The following is a 14,550-nucleotide window of genomic DNA, read 5'->3' on the forward strand; positions in this document are numbered from 1 at the left end:
TTTAATACTTTTAAAAGTGCAAAAACACAGTAAAAACAGCAAAACTGTGTAAGATTTTTACAATTCAAAATAATGGTTTTCTATGTGAATATATTGTAAAACGTAATTTATTCCTGTGATGCAAAGCTGCATTTTTCACACCATTCCTCCAGTCCTCAGTGTCACATGATTCTTTAAATGCATCTCTACTGAAGCTATTTACATGCCCGACCAATGCAAAACACACAAAATCTGTGTGTTCAAGACCATGTTTTAAAAATGTATTTCTTATTTGTATAATTGAATTGCATTATATAAATTACGCCTGCATTGCATGAGCCGAGCGTCACTGCAATGCGTTTCTATGCACTAATGTTTGGTGTGATGGAGGCTGGCGTGAGGTCGTCGTGCACGTCTCCTGTTCTTAACCCCTTAAAGTGAGTCATTAATCTGAGCATCGCTTATTTGAGTAGCTGTCACTGCACTCCTGAATGCACAAAACAAACCAAGCACAGATCCAACAATACTTCACAATCTGACAGACATTTAAAGGAATAGCTCGCTCAAAAAAAATTACAATTTGCCTAAAGTGTGTTTACCCTCAGATGAGTTTGTTACTTCATCAGATACAGAGTAAACGCAGCCTTACATCACTTGCCCACCAATGGATCCTCTGTAGAGAATGGGTGCTGTCAGAAAGATGTGACGTCTCAATGATCTATTTGTGTGTTATAAACATGCAGCTTTTTACATTTCAACATGTTAATTGATGGACTGGTGGTGTGGATTATTGTGATGTTTTTTTAACAGCTGTTTGGACTCTCATTCTGACGGCACCCATTCACTGCATTTCTCCAAATCTGATGAAGAAACAAACTCATCTACATCTAGAATGGCCTGAGAGTGGGTATATTTTCAGCAAATTTTCTTTTTTGGGTGAACTACTCCTTTAATGTTCACGGCTCATTGAATAGGAATGTATTTACAGGGCTCCAGACTGCGACTAAAAATATTAATTTGCGAGTGAAGTTTTTGCTAAGGTCGCCAGTGGCGACTATATAAATGTTAATGTACATGTTTTGGATTGGGAAGGAAAAAAAAAAAAAAAAGAAAAGGAAAAAAAATTGATGCCTTTGTGCATGTCCATGTGATGCCTTTTTCCTAATTGTTTTGTGATCACATCTATTGCTATGTTCACGTACTAAGCTGAGACAATGCGCATCAAAGTTTTAGTGGAAAAAAGTCTTTCAAAACAATCTCTGCCGAACAGTAGTGCTGACGCACCTGCTAAACGCAGCTCCATTGTGCAGCATGAGAGAGATAGGAAATGACGGAGACATGCGAAGTGGTGTCCAATTTGTGCACAGCTTGAACAAGCTACAACAGGTAAAGCTGTCACCTGTGTGGATACTGGCAATATTGCCAACAATTCCTGTTTACAATCAATACTATGACTTCTTGTTATGATCTTAGTCTGTATGCTATGTTCTGTTATTGCGTAGACTTCATATTATTTGTAGTGCACTTGCCATCCAGTAATCGAAATAAGCTTTGTTACCTTTTAATAAACAAAGTATCAGCTTTAAAATTATACCAAATTCATAACGAAATTCAAACAATAGCCATGGTTTTGGTGCTCTTTAATGTGGCATGAGCGATCACTTTAACGCCTCAGTTCAAGCGGCAAGTGAACCCATTATATCTTTTCTCTATAGTGCGAAATGAACAAGAACTAACATTAAAAAGTTGGCTATATTATAAGAGAGCCTAAAGCACAATGTATTGAAATGTCTCACATAATCGCTCATTCAGTGTTTCAAACTGCGGAAAACTTGCAAAGCTTGTAAACAATGCTACGTAACAATACATTTACCACAGAATAACCATTTAGCGTCCATAAGTTTATCAGTCAACTAGAAAAATAATTGTAAACAGGAGCATTTTGCTATCTATATCCATATCTATACATCTATACATCTATATATCTATATCTATATCTATATCTATATCTATCTATCTATCTATCTATCTATCTATATATATATATATATATATATATATATATATATATATATATATGAACTATTGCATATTCATATTTTTACATAACCTGATGTCTACATGATAAGAAAGAATGCAAGAGACTAAAGATAAAATTCAAGACCAATTGCATTTTATGAAGAAAAAACATTTATAGGATGCATTAAGAAGGAATCCAACCTACACTCAGTGGCCAAGTGATGCTTATGGTCCGTGATATTGGCACAGATTCTGTGAAATAAGCACTTCTTTGTGACTGTATATAGTTTTCAAGTTGGAAAAGACGTTTAGTTCCCACTTTAAGTGAACCATTCAAGAAAGTGATTCACTTAAGAAAGATGAGACATAAACACATAACTGAAATGGTAAAGTGCTTAAAAAACAAAACAAAATAAAAAGTAAATAAAACACGCATTTTGTGGCACCTAAAGAAATTATATGGCGCCTAAGTTTGTTTCTTATAGAAGCCAATGGCTCCTTACTCCTACTTTTTTTTTTGTTTTTTTGTTTTTGTTTTTTTTGTCTGGAGCCCTGATTTAACAACATTAGAAATGACTACAAAAATCATTTTGTCAGGTGCAGAAGCCCTCTTCATGAACAAAACTAGTCTGAAATAACTATAACACACAAACACATTTTCTTCCAACTGATTAAAAAAACATAATGCCGAAATCATCACTTGACAACAAGACGCCCTAAATTCATCCGGAGCTGCAGAAATGCTTCCAGCTACTTCAGAAAGTCAAACTGGGTCACTGTCTGTGGGTTATTTGAGGAGATACACACACACACACACTTGCACACAAACACACACGCAGACACACACACACATGCGCGCACACACACGGAAGATGCACCAGGTCAGAAGTTCGTCACCTTCACTGCTCACAGGTTAAATTTAAATAATACTGTATATTCATAAGATTTTAATCTGATGCGTTTCAGTAAACAGGACCTCTCATGTGAGCTGAAGGAATTGTGGGAATGAGAAGGAACTGCTTATAAAGAGCAACACCTGATCAGAAAAAAAAAAAAGAAAAAAAACACCTATGAATTGATTCTACAGTAAAGCAGCATTTGGTTGCAAGGAAACGTCTAGGTTACGTACGTAACCCTCGTTCCCCGAAGGAGGGAACGGAGACGTTACATAGGGGAACTCGCTTGAGAGTCCAATCATCTCCAAGCCTTATTCAAAAGGCCAATGAACATTCATGAACATTGGCGAGTGGTATTTGCATGCCGAGCCACTCCCCCGTATACACGGGTATATAAGAAGGCGGCGTGCAACCACTCATTCAGGCTTTTGCTGAGGAGCCGAGCTGCAGCCCGGCGTCAGCGCGACGTCAGGTCGTGGCAGGGGATGTAACGTCTCCGTTCCCTCCTTCAGGGAACGAGGGTTACGTACGTAACCTAGACGTTCCCCTTCAGTCGTTTCACTACGACGTTACATATGGGAACAGACCCATGGAACAGGCCACGAACCAGACGTCGCGTTACGCAACACACCGCGTGCCGACAGGCGGACGTGTCAGCAGACGGATATGAGCGTAACCTTCCCAACGCCCTGGGGGCCAATAGGGGGCCCCACAGGGATGCCAGTTGTACTGAAGCAGGAGTTGGGGGGGCGGAGCACATGAAATCTCTACATGTGGAACACAAGAAATTCAATATATCCATAGATTTTAGGGATATATGAGGGAAACATCGGCCTTCTGGCTGACCGTGGAAAAATACTGAAACATGTTGCCACAACCTGCTGGGCGAAGGAGACCCAACCGGAGCACAGACAAGCACTACTCCGCACTAGGCCTGACTGCGGGGCATGGAGGACCCAGGTTCGCCGGAGGGAACAACCGAGGGAAATAGCGCACGGATCTATTAGGAATGGCGCAGGAAGCCGACACCAGCCAGACTCCCGCTCGCCTGTGATGTCTATGTTAAGACACGGGAGGATACGGCCTCTACGCGAAGGTTGTAGAACCTGGCGAAGGTATTAGGTGTCGCCCAACCCGCAGCTCTACAGATATCTGCTAGAGAGGCGCCATGAGCCAACGCATAGGATGAGGCAACACTCCGTGTGGAGTGGGCACGAACACCTAAGGGGCATGGCTCTCCCTGGTTTTGGTACGACAGGGAGATGGCATGTACCACCCAATGGGCCAACCTCTGTTTGGAGACAGCATTCCCTTTCTGCTGACCTCCAAAGCAGACGAAGAGCTGCTCGGTGCGTCTGAAGTGCCGAGTACGGTCCACGTATATACGCAGAGCGTGAACTGGACACAGCATCGCAGAGGCTGGGTCTGCCTCCTCCAGGGGCAGAGCTTGCAGGTTCACCACCTGATCGCGGAAAGGCGTGGTGGGAACCTTGGGCACATAACCAGGCCGGGGTCTCAGGATGACGTGAGAATCGCCGGGCCCGAATTCTAGGCACGCTTCGTCGACAGAGAAAGCTTGTAGGTCCCCTACCCTCTTGATGGAGGCCAGTGCGGTCAGGAGCGCTGTCTTAAGCGACAGATATTTTAGCTCAACTGACGCAAGTGGCTCAAATGGGGCCTCCCGCAGGCCCTGGAGGGCGACGGAGAGGTCCCAAGAGGGTATGGGGTGCGGCCTGGGGGGATTAACCCTTCTCGCACCCCTCAGGAACCTCACAAACCGTAGGAAGGGTCTGTGTCGAGGCAGGATCGAGACGTGAAAGTACGCGTCGTTCAGGTCGATGGCTGCGAACCAATCCTGGGGACGAATGCATGTTAGCATGCGCTTCGTCGTGAGCATCTTGAAGGGCAGCCTGAGAAGGGACCGATTCAGGGCTCGAAGATCCAGGATGGGTCTTAACCCACCGCTCTTTTTGGGCACGATGAAGTAAGGACTGTAAAACCCTGACTTCATCTCGGCTGGAGGGACAGGCTCGATTGCGTCCTTCGCCAGTAGGACTGCAACCTCCGCACGAAGCACAGCAGCATGTATGTCCGAATGGACAGAAGTGGAAAGGACGCCTCTGTACCTGGGCGGACGCCTGGCGAACTGAATCGCACAGCCGAGACGTACCGTCCGAATCAACCACCGCGAGGGGCTGGGAAGCTGAAGCCAGGCTCCCAGCCTGGTCGCCAGGGGTATCAAAGGGACGTTGACCGACGTGACCGCAGTGGGGCAGCCTGGGGGGGGGGGAAGGGGAAGGGGACTGATCCCAGAAGGAAGAACGTCCTGGAGAAAAGTCAGACTGCACTGGGCAGCGCTTACCTTCTTCCCTGGTTCCCGCGCTGGCGACATCAGGCTCCGAGTCCGAATCCGAGGAGACACTTCTGGGGCGCTGCTCAAAGAGGGAACTCGGGGCCTGAACCCCGGAGGTGAGAGAATTGACTCTTCCTGTGACAGCTCCCGGCCCTCCACCGGGAGTGGGGACGTTGATGTTGTCATCCCCCAAAGAGCGATTCTCTCCACCTCCGGGTTGCCCGCATCAGGGACGCTTCGCAGATCTTTTGCGGGTGACGGGTCCCTGAGACGCGGGCGGCGCCGCTCTCCCACGGCCAGCTCGACGTCGGGCTGCCAATCTGGTGTCATGTACCTTAGCAGGGGACGGAGCTGGTTGTTTGGAAGCCGCGGGGGGGGCCCTCGGCGACGAGCAGGCGGAGGTTGGGGCCCTGCGGACATGGTTGGAATGTCGCGGCGGGGCAGGATGTGTTTAATCGCATCCGTCTGCCGTCGAGGACTTCGCCCAGCAGTTCTCGACGGTGTCGCCGAATAGGCCGCCCTGGGAGATAGGAGCGTCGAGAAACCGTGATTTGTCGACATCTGCCATCTGGGCCAGGGTCAGCCATAGATGTCGCTCCTGGACCACTATGGTGGACATCACCTGACCAAGGGAACGCGCCGTCACCTTCGTAGCCCGGAGGGCGAAGTCGGTGGCAGCGCGGAGTTCCTCCATTGCACCCTGGTCAGAACCCCTCTCGTGCAGGTGTTTCAACACCTTGGCCTGGTACACCTGTAAGGTGGCCATAGCGTGCAAGGCGGTGGCAGCCTGTCCAGCGGCGTGGTAAGTCCGGCCCGCGAGAGCGGACGAGAACTCACACGCCCTGGAGGGGAGATGGGGCCGATCCCGCCAGGTGGCAATGCCGGGCGGGCATAGATGCACCGCGACAGTGTGCTCGACCTGAGGGACCGCCCCATAACCCCGGGCTGCACCGCCGTCGAGAGAGGCGAGGGGAGAGGAGCTCCTCATGCACCTCCGGGAAGAAAGGCACTGGGGGGAGAGCGCGGCGGTGCCGCGGGGAGCCCTCCCCAGAAACCAATCATCCAGCCTAGAGGGATCGGCCGGAGGTGTTTTGGGCACGTCCAGACCGATCTCCTTGGCGGCTCGGAGGAGCATAGCCGACAGTTCAGCATCTGTCTCAGACGGGGCAGCAACCGCAGAGGGGTACCGACCCGCCTCATCGTCAGCCTCATCGTCAGACTCTCCCTCTGATGCTGCAGCAGACATCTCGACCTCCTGGGGAGCGCAAAAGGAGATACCCAGCCCGCTGTACGGGGAGGTATACTGCTCTGGCAGCTCAACGGGACTGCGCGGTGACGCAGAAGTCCGCAGGGCTTTGGGGGCCGACGGAACATTCTGCACAGTCACCTGAATGTCCCCCAAGTGCCTCACCGCGGCAGCCGAAAAACCTTGACGGCTCAACGACTTACCGCGGGAAGACAACAAGGGGTGCCTACTCATGAATGAGCGGCAGGACTTTAACGCAGCCATGGACATACGTTCGCAATGAACGCACGTACCATCCGTGAACGCTGCCTCAGCGTGCTCTTGGCCCAGGCACGTGAGACAGCGATCATGTCCGTCCAAAGAGGCGAGGAAACTACCGCACCCGGAAGCGCACGGCCGGAGAGACATACCGGGAAGATGTCCTCGACAGCCGCGAGAAATTCACTCTTTTGAAATCCCGGTCCGCCCAGGGAGAAACCGCGGCACAACCGTGCACTCAGACGGGGCGCTCGCTGGAGTGCGGGAGGCGTTGATGCCGTGAAAACGGCAGCCCGCAGGATTAGGCTGGCGGCTGCCGAACGCTCTTTTAGATGAAGCTCTTTTAGTAGCTCGGCAGCACGCCAGCAGAGAGAGTGTGAACTCAGGAACTCTTTCTTTTTTTAAATGGTTCAGAAGACGAGGCTCCAAAAGCAAAAGTCTGAATGAGTGGTTGCACGCCGCCTTCTTATATACCCGTGTATACGGGGGGAGTGGCTCGGCATGCAAATACCACTCGCCAATGTTCATGAATGTTCATTGGCCTTTTGAATAAGGCTTGGAGATGATTGGACTCTCAAGCGAGTTCCCCTATGTAACGTCGTAGTGAAACGACTGAAGGGGAACACAACATGACCATGTTATTAAGTACTTCACAATGTACTGTAAATAAATACACAATGAATAAACTTTACAATGTATTATTAACTTAAATTAAATAACTTAAAATTAACAATTTAACTTTACAATGTAAATAAATTACAAATATAAATGCAAATAAAAAATGTTTACAGTTTAAATAAACATACAAATATAACAATAAAAATATATGAATAATAATGAAAAAAACAAATAAGTTAAAAAAATAAAAACAAACAAGACCATGATGACTACTTAATTAAAAAAAAAAAAAAAAGTAAATAAAATCAAACCAACCACAAAAGAACAAATTTTACAATTTACATAAATATAAAAAATAACAAATGTAAAACTTAAATGTCACACCCCTGAATTATTTGTATTGTTTTTTCCCTCATGTGCCCATATATGGTTTTCCTGTTCCTGCCCTCAATATCACCTGTCTTTAGAAGTTGGTTTCAGTTTAGTGTTTGTCGTCCAGGTTCGTCTGTGTGTATGTGTGTTCCTGCACTGCTTGTGGATTTATTTGTTTGGAATGTATTAAAGACTTTTGATTTCATTGACCTTCGTCTTCATGCTTATCCTTCACACGTAGTTGTGACGCTTAAAAAAATAATAAAAAACAAATGAAGTAAAATAAAAACATGACTATGATTAATACATTTCACAAAATAAGTAAGTCTCTTGTAGAGCTGACATGATCCCAGTGCACGTGTGAATTACACAGCTGACATGTGAAACTGTGAAGCACTGCAGGGCGTTATGAAAAAGTGTTTCATCGATGAGAATCATATTACTGTGATAAAGGACAGATTCACGGCTGGAACACATCGATTCTGTCTACGACCATGTCCCAACACACACACACACACACACACACAGAGTGTGTTAACGGATCAGACTCTGCACTGTCAGCATGTGTGTAAGACAACGAAGACCCATACTAATGAGTCAACTTGCATGTCTTGTATGTGATCATTAAACAGTCTAATTCACGACAGTAAAAAAAAAAAATAAAAGTCACTACAGACTAACCACAATTTAAAAAACAACTTTTGGCATGACCCAGCAAAATCAGAAACAAGAATCCTGTTCATTCATGATGGAAAACATCAATGTTCAGTAAGTGCTGAGTCTTCACAACTAAACCCCAAACCATCAGAAAACCTCCAGAAATGATCAGATATAACAGGCTTGATGCAGTTTTATACCAGTTCTCTCTCTCTCTCTCTCTCTCTCACACACACACACACACATCAATACTGCAACCATTAAAATTTGAAACTGCTTCACACACATGATTATTAGAGTTCACACTAATTTGATTCTCACTTCAACAGAGACAAACCTTACCTAAAAAAAAAACAAAAAAAACATGCGACTCAACTACTAAGGCATCACAATAAATGCAGCCATAATGAATAAATACTTAAATTTAAATAAACACAGATAAATAAAAACAAAAACATCAAGGTAATAAGCATAACTTGTAAATAAATGAAAATATATATGTAAATACGTAATATGTGAATATGTAAATGGTTAATAAAAATGAATGAATTAATGAATATAAAAAAATAAAACTACACTAAAACTGAATGAATAAATGAATCCTTTTCAAAGAAAATTTTGGGGAAAAAAAAATTATTAAAAATGTGACTGTGTGAAATGTGATCTTGAAAAAGTCAATGTCAAACTGTATAATAAAATACAGTCATCTAAAATAAATTAACAACCAAAATTTAATGTATGAATGAATTATTATAAAATGATTAAAATACAAATGCATATATGATACGGAATTATGTATCTTAAAATTTAGATTTATGGTATAAATAAAAAAATACATTTTAATGTTTTAATATAAAATAAGTCAAATAAATAAATAAATAATTAACAAAAATTTAATTTAAATATAGCCAAAGTCACACTTCTTAAACTAAATTGAGGAAAATGTGCTTAATTATCCTGAAAATGTCAATGCAAAAATAACAAAACAATATAATTATCTTCCATACTGATTTTCATACCTAAGGAATATATTAATTATAACTAATAATACATGCTGCTTGTTTTCTTTCAATATGACTTGGACATGTTCCTGACAGCTTCCATTTATGTGGCATATTATTGAGAGAGACAGGCGGGAGAGACAGATCTCTTAATGAAGGGTGTTTTCAGGGCTGTCCATTCTTAAATTAATTACAACTGCTCACATATCAGTTCAACACACACACACAGACCTAGTGCTGCTCCATCCTAATCGAATTACTGCCAGTCTTTCTGGATTTCAATTATCTGCCTTGTATGGGAAACACACACACACACACACACACACACACACACACACAGTGAGAGAGAGAGAGAGATCACAACACTAAATTAGTCCTAATGCAGAGGCACAGAGTTTGTGAGAACACTGAACACACAAGCGCGTGCGCACACTCACACGCGCACACAGCAGGGCTGTTCTCAGCAGTTTAGTAAGAACAGTCGTGTTTCCCCCTCAGGAGCCGCTTCCAAAAACAGCGTTTATGTCCTCATCAGCCTCACGTCCTGGTCTCTGCGTCCTGCGGGAGTCGTTGAGCTGCAGGTAATTGAAGATAATAAAGAATATTCACCTCTGCAGCCACAGACTCATGAGAGCAGCACAGGATTACAGAGACAGACGGAGGACTGCAGCGCCATCTACTGACAGCAATCACATACAGCTGGAGACGCTCTCTCAATCAACCCCTCTAAAACCTGCAGTTTACATCCTTTTGCGACAAATGTCTGTGCATGACTTACTTACAGAAAGTACTATGGTAATACCTTGTTTTTGACACTACCATAATGGAAGAACTATCATATTTAAAAATTACTGATAAAATATTCATAAAATTATTGATTTTATCTGTCAGTTGTGAAGTCCAGCTTTTACTCAAAGTGCATTAAAATACTACATGAATATGGTAATCATTCAGTACCATTCAAAAGTTTGGGGTATGTAAAAATGTATTTATTTATTTATTTATTTATGATTTTTTTTTATTATTATTATTTATATTATTTATTATATATTATATATTAATTCATATTATTTCAAATAAACGCTGTTTATTTGAACTGTCTGTTCATCAAAGAATCCTTTAAAAAAAAAAAAAAAAAAAAAAGTACCACTTCCACAAAAATACAAAACAAACAAACAAATTAATTAATAAATACGTACAAGGGAACATATGTACATTATTTAAATAAAAAATAAAAAACAAATATAAATTACAATTCTAAATTGATATGTAACCAAGAAAATAAATATGATGAAAAATACAATTTAAATAAAAACAAATAACTAAAAAAAATACATTAAACTAAAATGAAATAAATTAGCATTATGTTTACAGTCTTACAAAGGATTTTCATTTAAAATAAATGCTGTTCTTTTGAACTTTCTATTCATCAAAAAGCATGAAAATAAAAACATCACAGTTTCCACAAAAATATTAATCACCACAACCGTTTTCAACATTGGTAATAATCAGAAATGTTTCATAAGCAGCAAATGAACTTATTATAGTGATTTCTGAAGGATCGCGTGACACTGAGGACTGCAGTAATGATGCTGAAACTTCAGCTTTACATCACAGAAATAAATTACATTTAACAATATATTCATATAGGAAACACTCATTTTACATTGCAATAATATTTCACAATATTACTGTTTTACTGTGTTTTTACTGTTGTTTAGGCTGCTGTTGCTCTGTTTCTCCAGCAGATGGCTTCACTATGATACAAATCCAGCTGTCCTGATTCCCTACATGAGTGTGTCCTGAAATAACCCCAAAACGAACACCTCAAATCCCTACAGAACTCATCCTACATCAAATACCGTCATGCTATCAGATGGAAATACCATGCCACTGAATGATTAGCAAAGTCATATTAGCATATTCTCATGGCATGAGGCCAGAGAGGCTTTCAGACATTACAGCGGGTTTTTATGGGCGATTCATCTCAGATCAATGCATAATAACAACAAACTGTAAAATAAGCTTTCAAATAATTACACAGAAACAGCTAGAAACACACTGAATTAAACATGATGTTTTAAAACAAAAAAAGAAATAGTATTTTCTGGCAAAAATGTACTCAAAATCTTAATTTTATGATTTTGAAAAGTCAAAAGTGCAAACACTGATCTATATGACACAGCGTAACTTACAGAAATTCCCCTCAGAATATTTACTTATAACTCAGGGTAGCTTATTAACATAAAACCACCCACATACTACAGTGTGAAGTTCACTAATACACAGGTCAGCCAATCCCAGCAGAGCTCATTTACATATTCTAAACTCTGAGAATGAGTGCTTTAACTCGAAATTCAGTGAAAATAAAAAGACACTTTGCTGATGCTCACGTGTACAAACTCAGATGCAGCATCTCTCTCAGCCGTCAGAGTAATTATTCATGTTTAATGAGAGCTCGTTCTATAAAAAGCAAGTGCTGTGTGTCTGTTTAATGATCGCTGTAAAACATTAGAGTGCTTGCATTCTGTGTTTGCCACTTCTGTCTGGTTATGTGACAGTGAAACAAACCCAAAAAGACATTTTAACTTCAAACTGTCGCTTTTGGCTAAAATATGAGCTAGGGCTGGGCGATATGGGCAAAGCAATTATTATAATGATTTTTTTATTAGCCGATATCGATAATCATCACGATAAAAGTCAAATCTTTATTTCTTTCAAGTTTAGTCAGATTTTTGCTCCAAAGTAAAAGTTGTAGAAACCAAACCATTCATTTTTCTTAACAAAATAGACATTTAAATAGAAAAAAAATATTTCTGCATGTTCTAATGAGTTATATTGTTTCAAATCAAGAAACAGGTTTGGGTTGTCAGATAATAATAATAATAATAATAATAATAATAATAATAATAATAATAATAATAATAACAACAACAACAACAACAACAACAACAACAACAGCAACAACAACAACAATAATAACAACACTTTTTATCGTCTCTTAGAAATGCACATTTGATAGTAGCTCGATGCAGCAGAGGTACATTTTTGTTCATTATCAATCAGTAACATCTGTAAAAATTGTAGCAACCTGTGAAAAACGGTAGTCTAAGAACATTCAGTATAAATGCACACATGCTATAGCTTAATCACAAATACATGCATACTATAATTAAATACCATTACTCTTGTAATAAAATTCAGTGCAAATATCTCACATTGCTGCCACAATACAATGGTGCAGTGAGTCTTACTACAGTAAATCCATGGTAAATGATGGCGATTTGTAGATTGAAAAGCCTTCTGACGGTCTCATTGCACACAGCTTTAAGAGTCATGTGTGTTCATCGCTGAATTCAAGTGTTTCACACTGGATCTCACAGCGCTGTTTAGTGCTCACGTGAAAGCATAAATGCATTTTCTCTAGTGAGGTCACGCAGCGCGGCAGTTTGAACATTGGCCCGAGCGGATGTTTCGCTGTTTCGTTCCGCTTTTGGCACATAAAAATTATATCGAACATTTATCGTAACTCCTCATATCGCTTTATCGAGGAAATTTCCTCCAGTGAAAAAGTCCATCTCCTGTTGTCTTTCACATCAAAATCCAACAACATATTTGTTTTGGACTGTTTTGGCTTGTAAACAATGCTTGATCTGTGCAGATTTCTCTTCTGATTTAGACAAGATGACTTTTTTCCATTACAAACACACAGATTTTCACATCACTAGATGTTAATTGATGGACTGGAGTGGTGTGGAATACTTGCTGTTTGGAATCTCAATCTGACGGCACCCATTCACTGCAGATGATCCACTGGTCAGCAAGTTCTTTTATTTTTTTGTTCAAAACCAAATCGGGGTCACATATATTCTAGTTCCTAAAGTTTCCACACTGAAAAAGCTCTCAAATAAACCTTCACCACTACGGAACAAGCGCCGAACCACTTAAACTCCACAAATAGACTCCATTCATTTACTCAGACGCAGTACAAAACAGATATTAAAAAGCAGGGACAAGCTCATGGTCTTTAGGTCATGGATATTGTATAATCTAATGTAATGGAATTCAGACAGTGGTCAATACTTGCACAGAGTATGCATTAGTGAATCATCCTTATTTCAAACATTATTGGTTATTAAACACAGCAAGTTAAACAGTATATCTTGTATATCAGTATATATGTGCCTCATAGTTATAGATGTCAATCTGACTCATGATTGCTGTTACATATGATCGTCCTCTCATTTACACAGAACGTCTTTACGCCTAAAACGCGAGACACAGTGCTTAAGAATGGCTTAAAGGAAACCCTGGGTAATTTACTACAACACAACTCCAAATACACAACTTGGAAAATAGAATATTGATGCAAAAGCTACACTGTGCAGCTTTTGGTTGTAATTTTCAGTCAATGGGCAACATGAAAAGCGATGAAAGCCTTCACTGCTTTCCTAGCAATAAGACAACAAGAAAAGAACAGGAAGATGCCTGTGGGCGAATAAAACGTCCTAAAGACCAGCGTCTGTGTTCTCTCTACTTTAGCCCTGATGCCTTTGAGGTTTTTAGTAGACCACAGCTACTGAAGGAGCTTACAAATGATGTAAACATGCTGACGCTTGTCATGACGCCACAGCCACCGGAAAAGTTTCATAGTCCAGATTTCACTTGATATCTAGGTGTGTTTAGACTCTTTGTGGGGAATATTGATGGTACAGCATTTGGTTTAAGCTTATGCTTACATCGATTGCCACCTGCAAGCTCTTTCAGTAGCTGTGGTCATCATATCAGTATTTTATTTTCCAAGTTGTGTTGTGGTAAAAGCAGCATAGCTCAGTGCCAGTAGCTCACCAAAGCAATCGTTCTATGGAATCAAAATAATGGCGTCCCCCATAGTCCAAAATATGCATCTAACAATGTGGATTTTTTAAAAAAAGCATGCATATTGCAGTAAGAGACATGCATATTATATTAAGCCATACAAGTCTTAATACCCAGGGTTCCCTTTAAAAAAAAGTGCAGCGCAGAATTCGGTCAAATACAAATACAAAAGTTGCCATGCCAACTTGCTATAGTAAACAAAAGCAGGCAATGCTTGTCCCGCCTCCCTGCTCTTCTGATTGGTCCACTGTTTTGGAACTGATATTGATGAGC

The 14,550-nt window shown here is 41.4% G+C and overlaps 1 protein-coding gene across 9 annotated transcripts in view; it reads right to left on the minus strand.

The window, feature by feature from the left end:
• Window positions 1–14,550, minus strand: part of rbfox3b (RNA binding fox-1 homolog 3b) — a 314,331-nt gene that overhangs the window by 172,154 nt on the left and 127,627 nt on the right. For 4 of the 9 annotated variants that reach the window (XM_051106640.1, XM_051106643.1, XM_051106641.1 and 1 more), the window contains exon 2: window positions 9,837–9,974. The exons of the other annotated variants lie outside the window; for them this stretch is intronic. The gene's annotated coding sequence lies outside the window, so the exon portion shown is untranslated. The remainder of the gene's footprint in view (window positions 1–9,836; window positions 9,975–14,550) is intronic. 9 annotated transcript variants of the gene reach the window in all.

This window comes from Labeo rohita, chromosome 3 (genome assembly GCF_022985175.1).
Source record: "Labeo rohita strain BAU-BD-2019 chromosome 3, IGBB_LRoh.1.0, whole genome shotgun sequence".
Classification (NCBI taxonomy): Eukaryota; Metazoa; Chordata; class Actinopteri; order Cypriniformes; family Cyprinidae; genus Labeo; species Labeo rohita.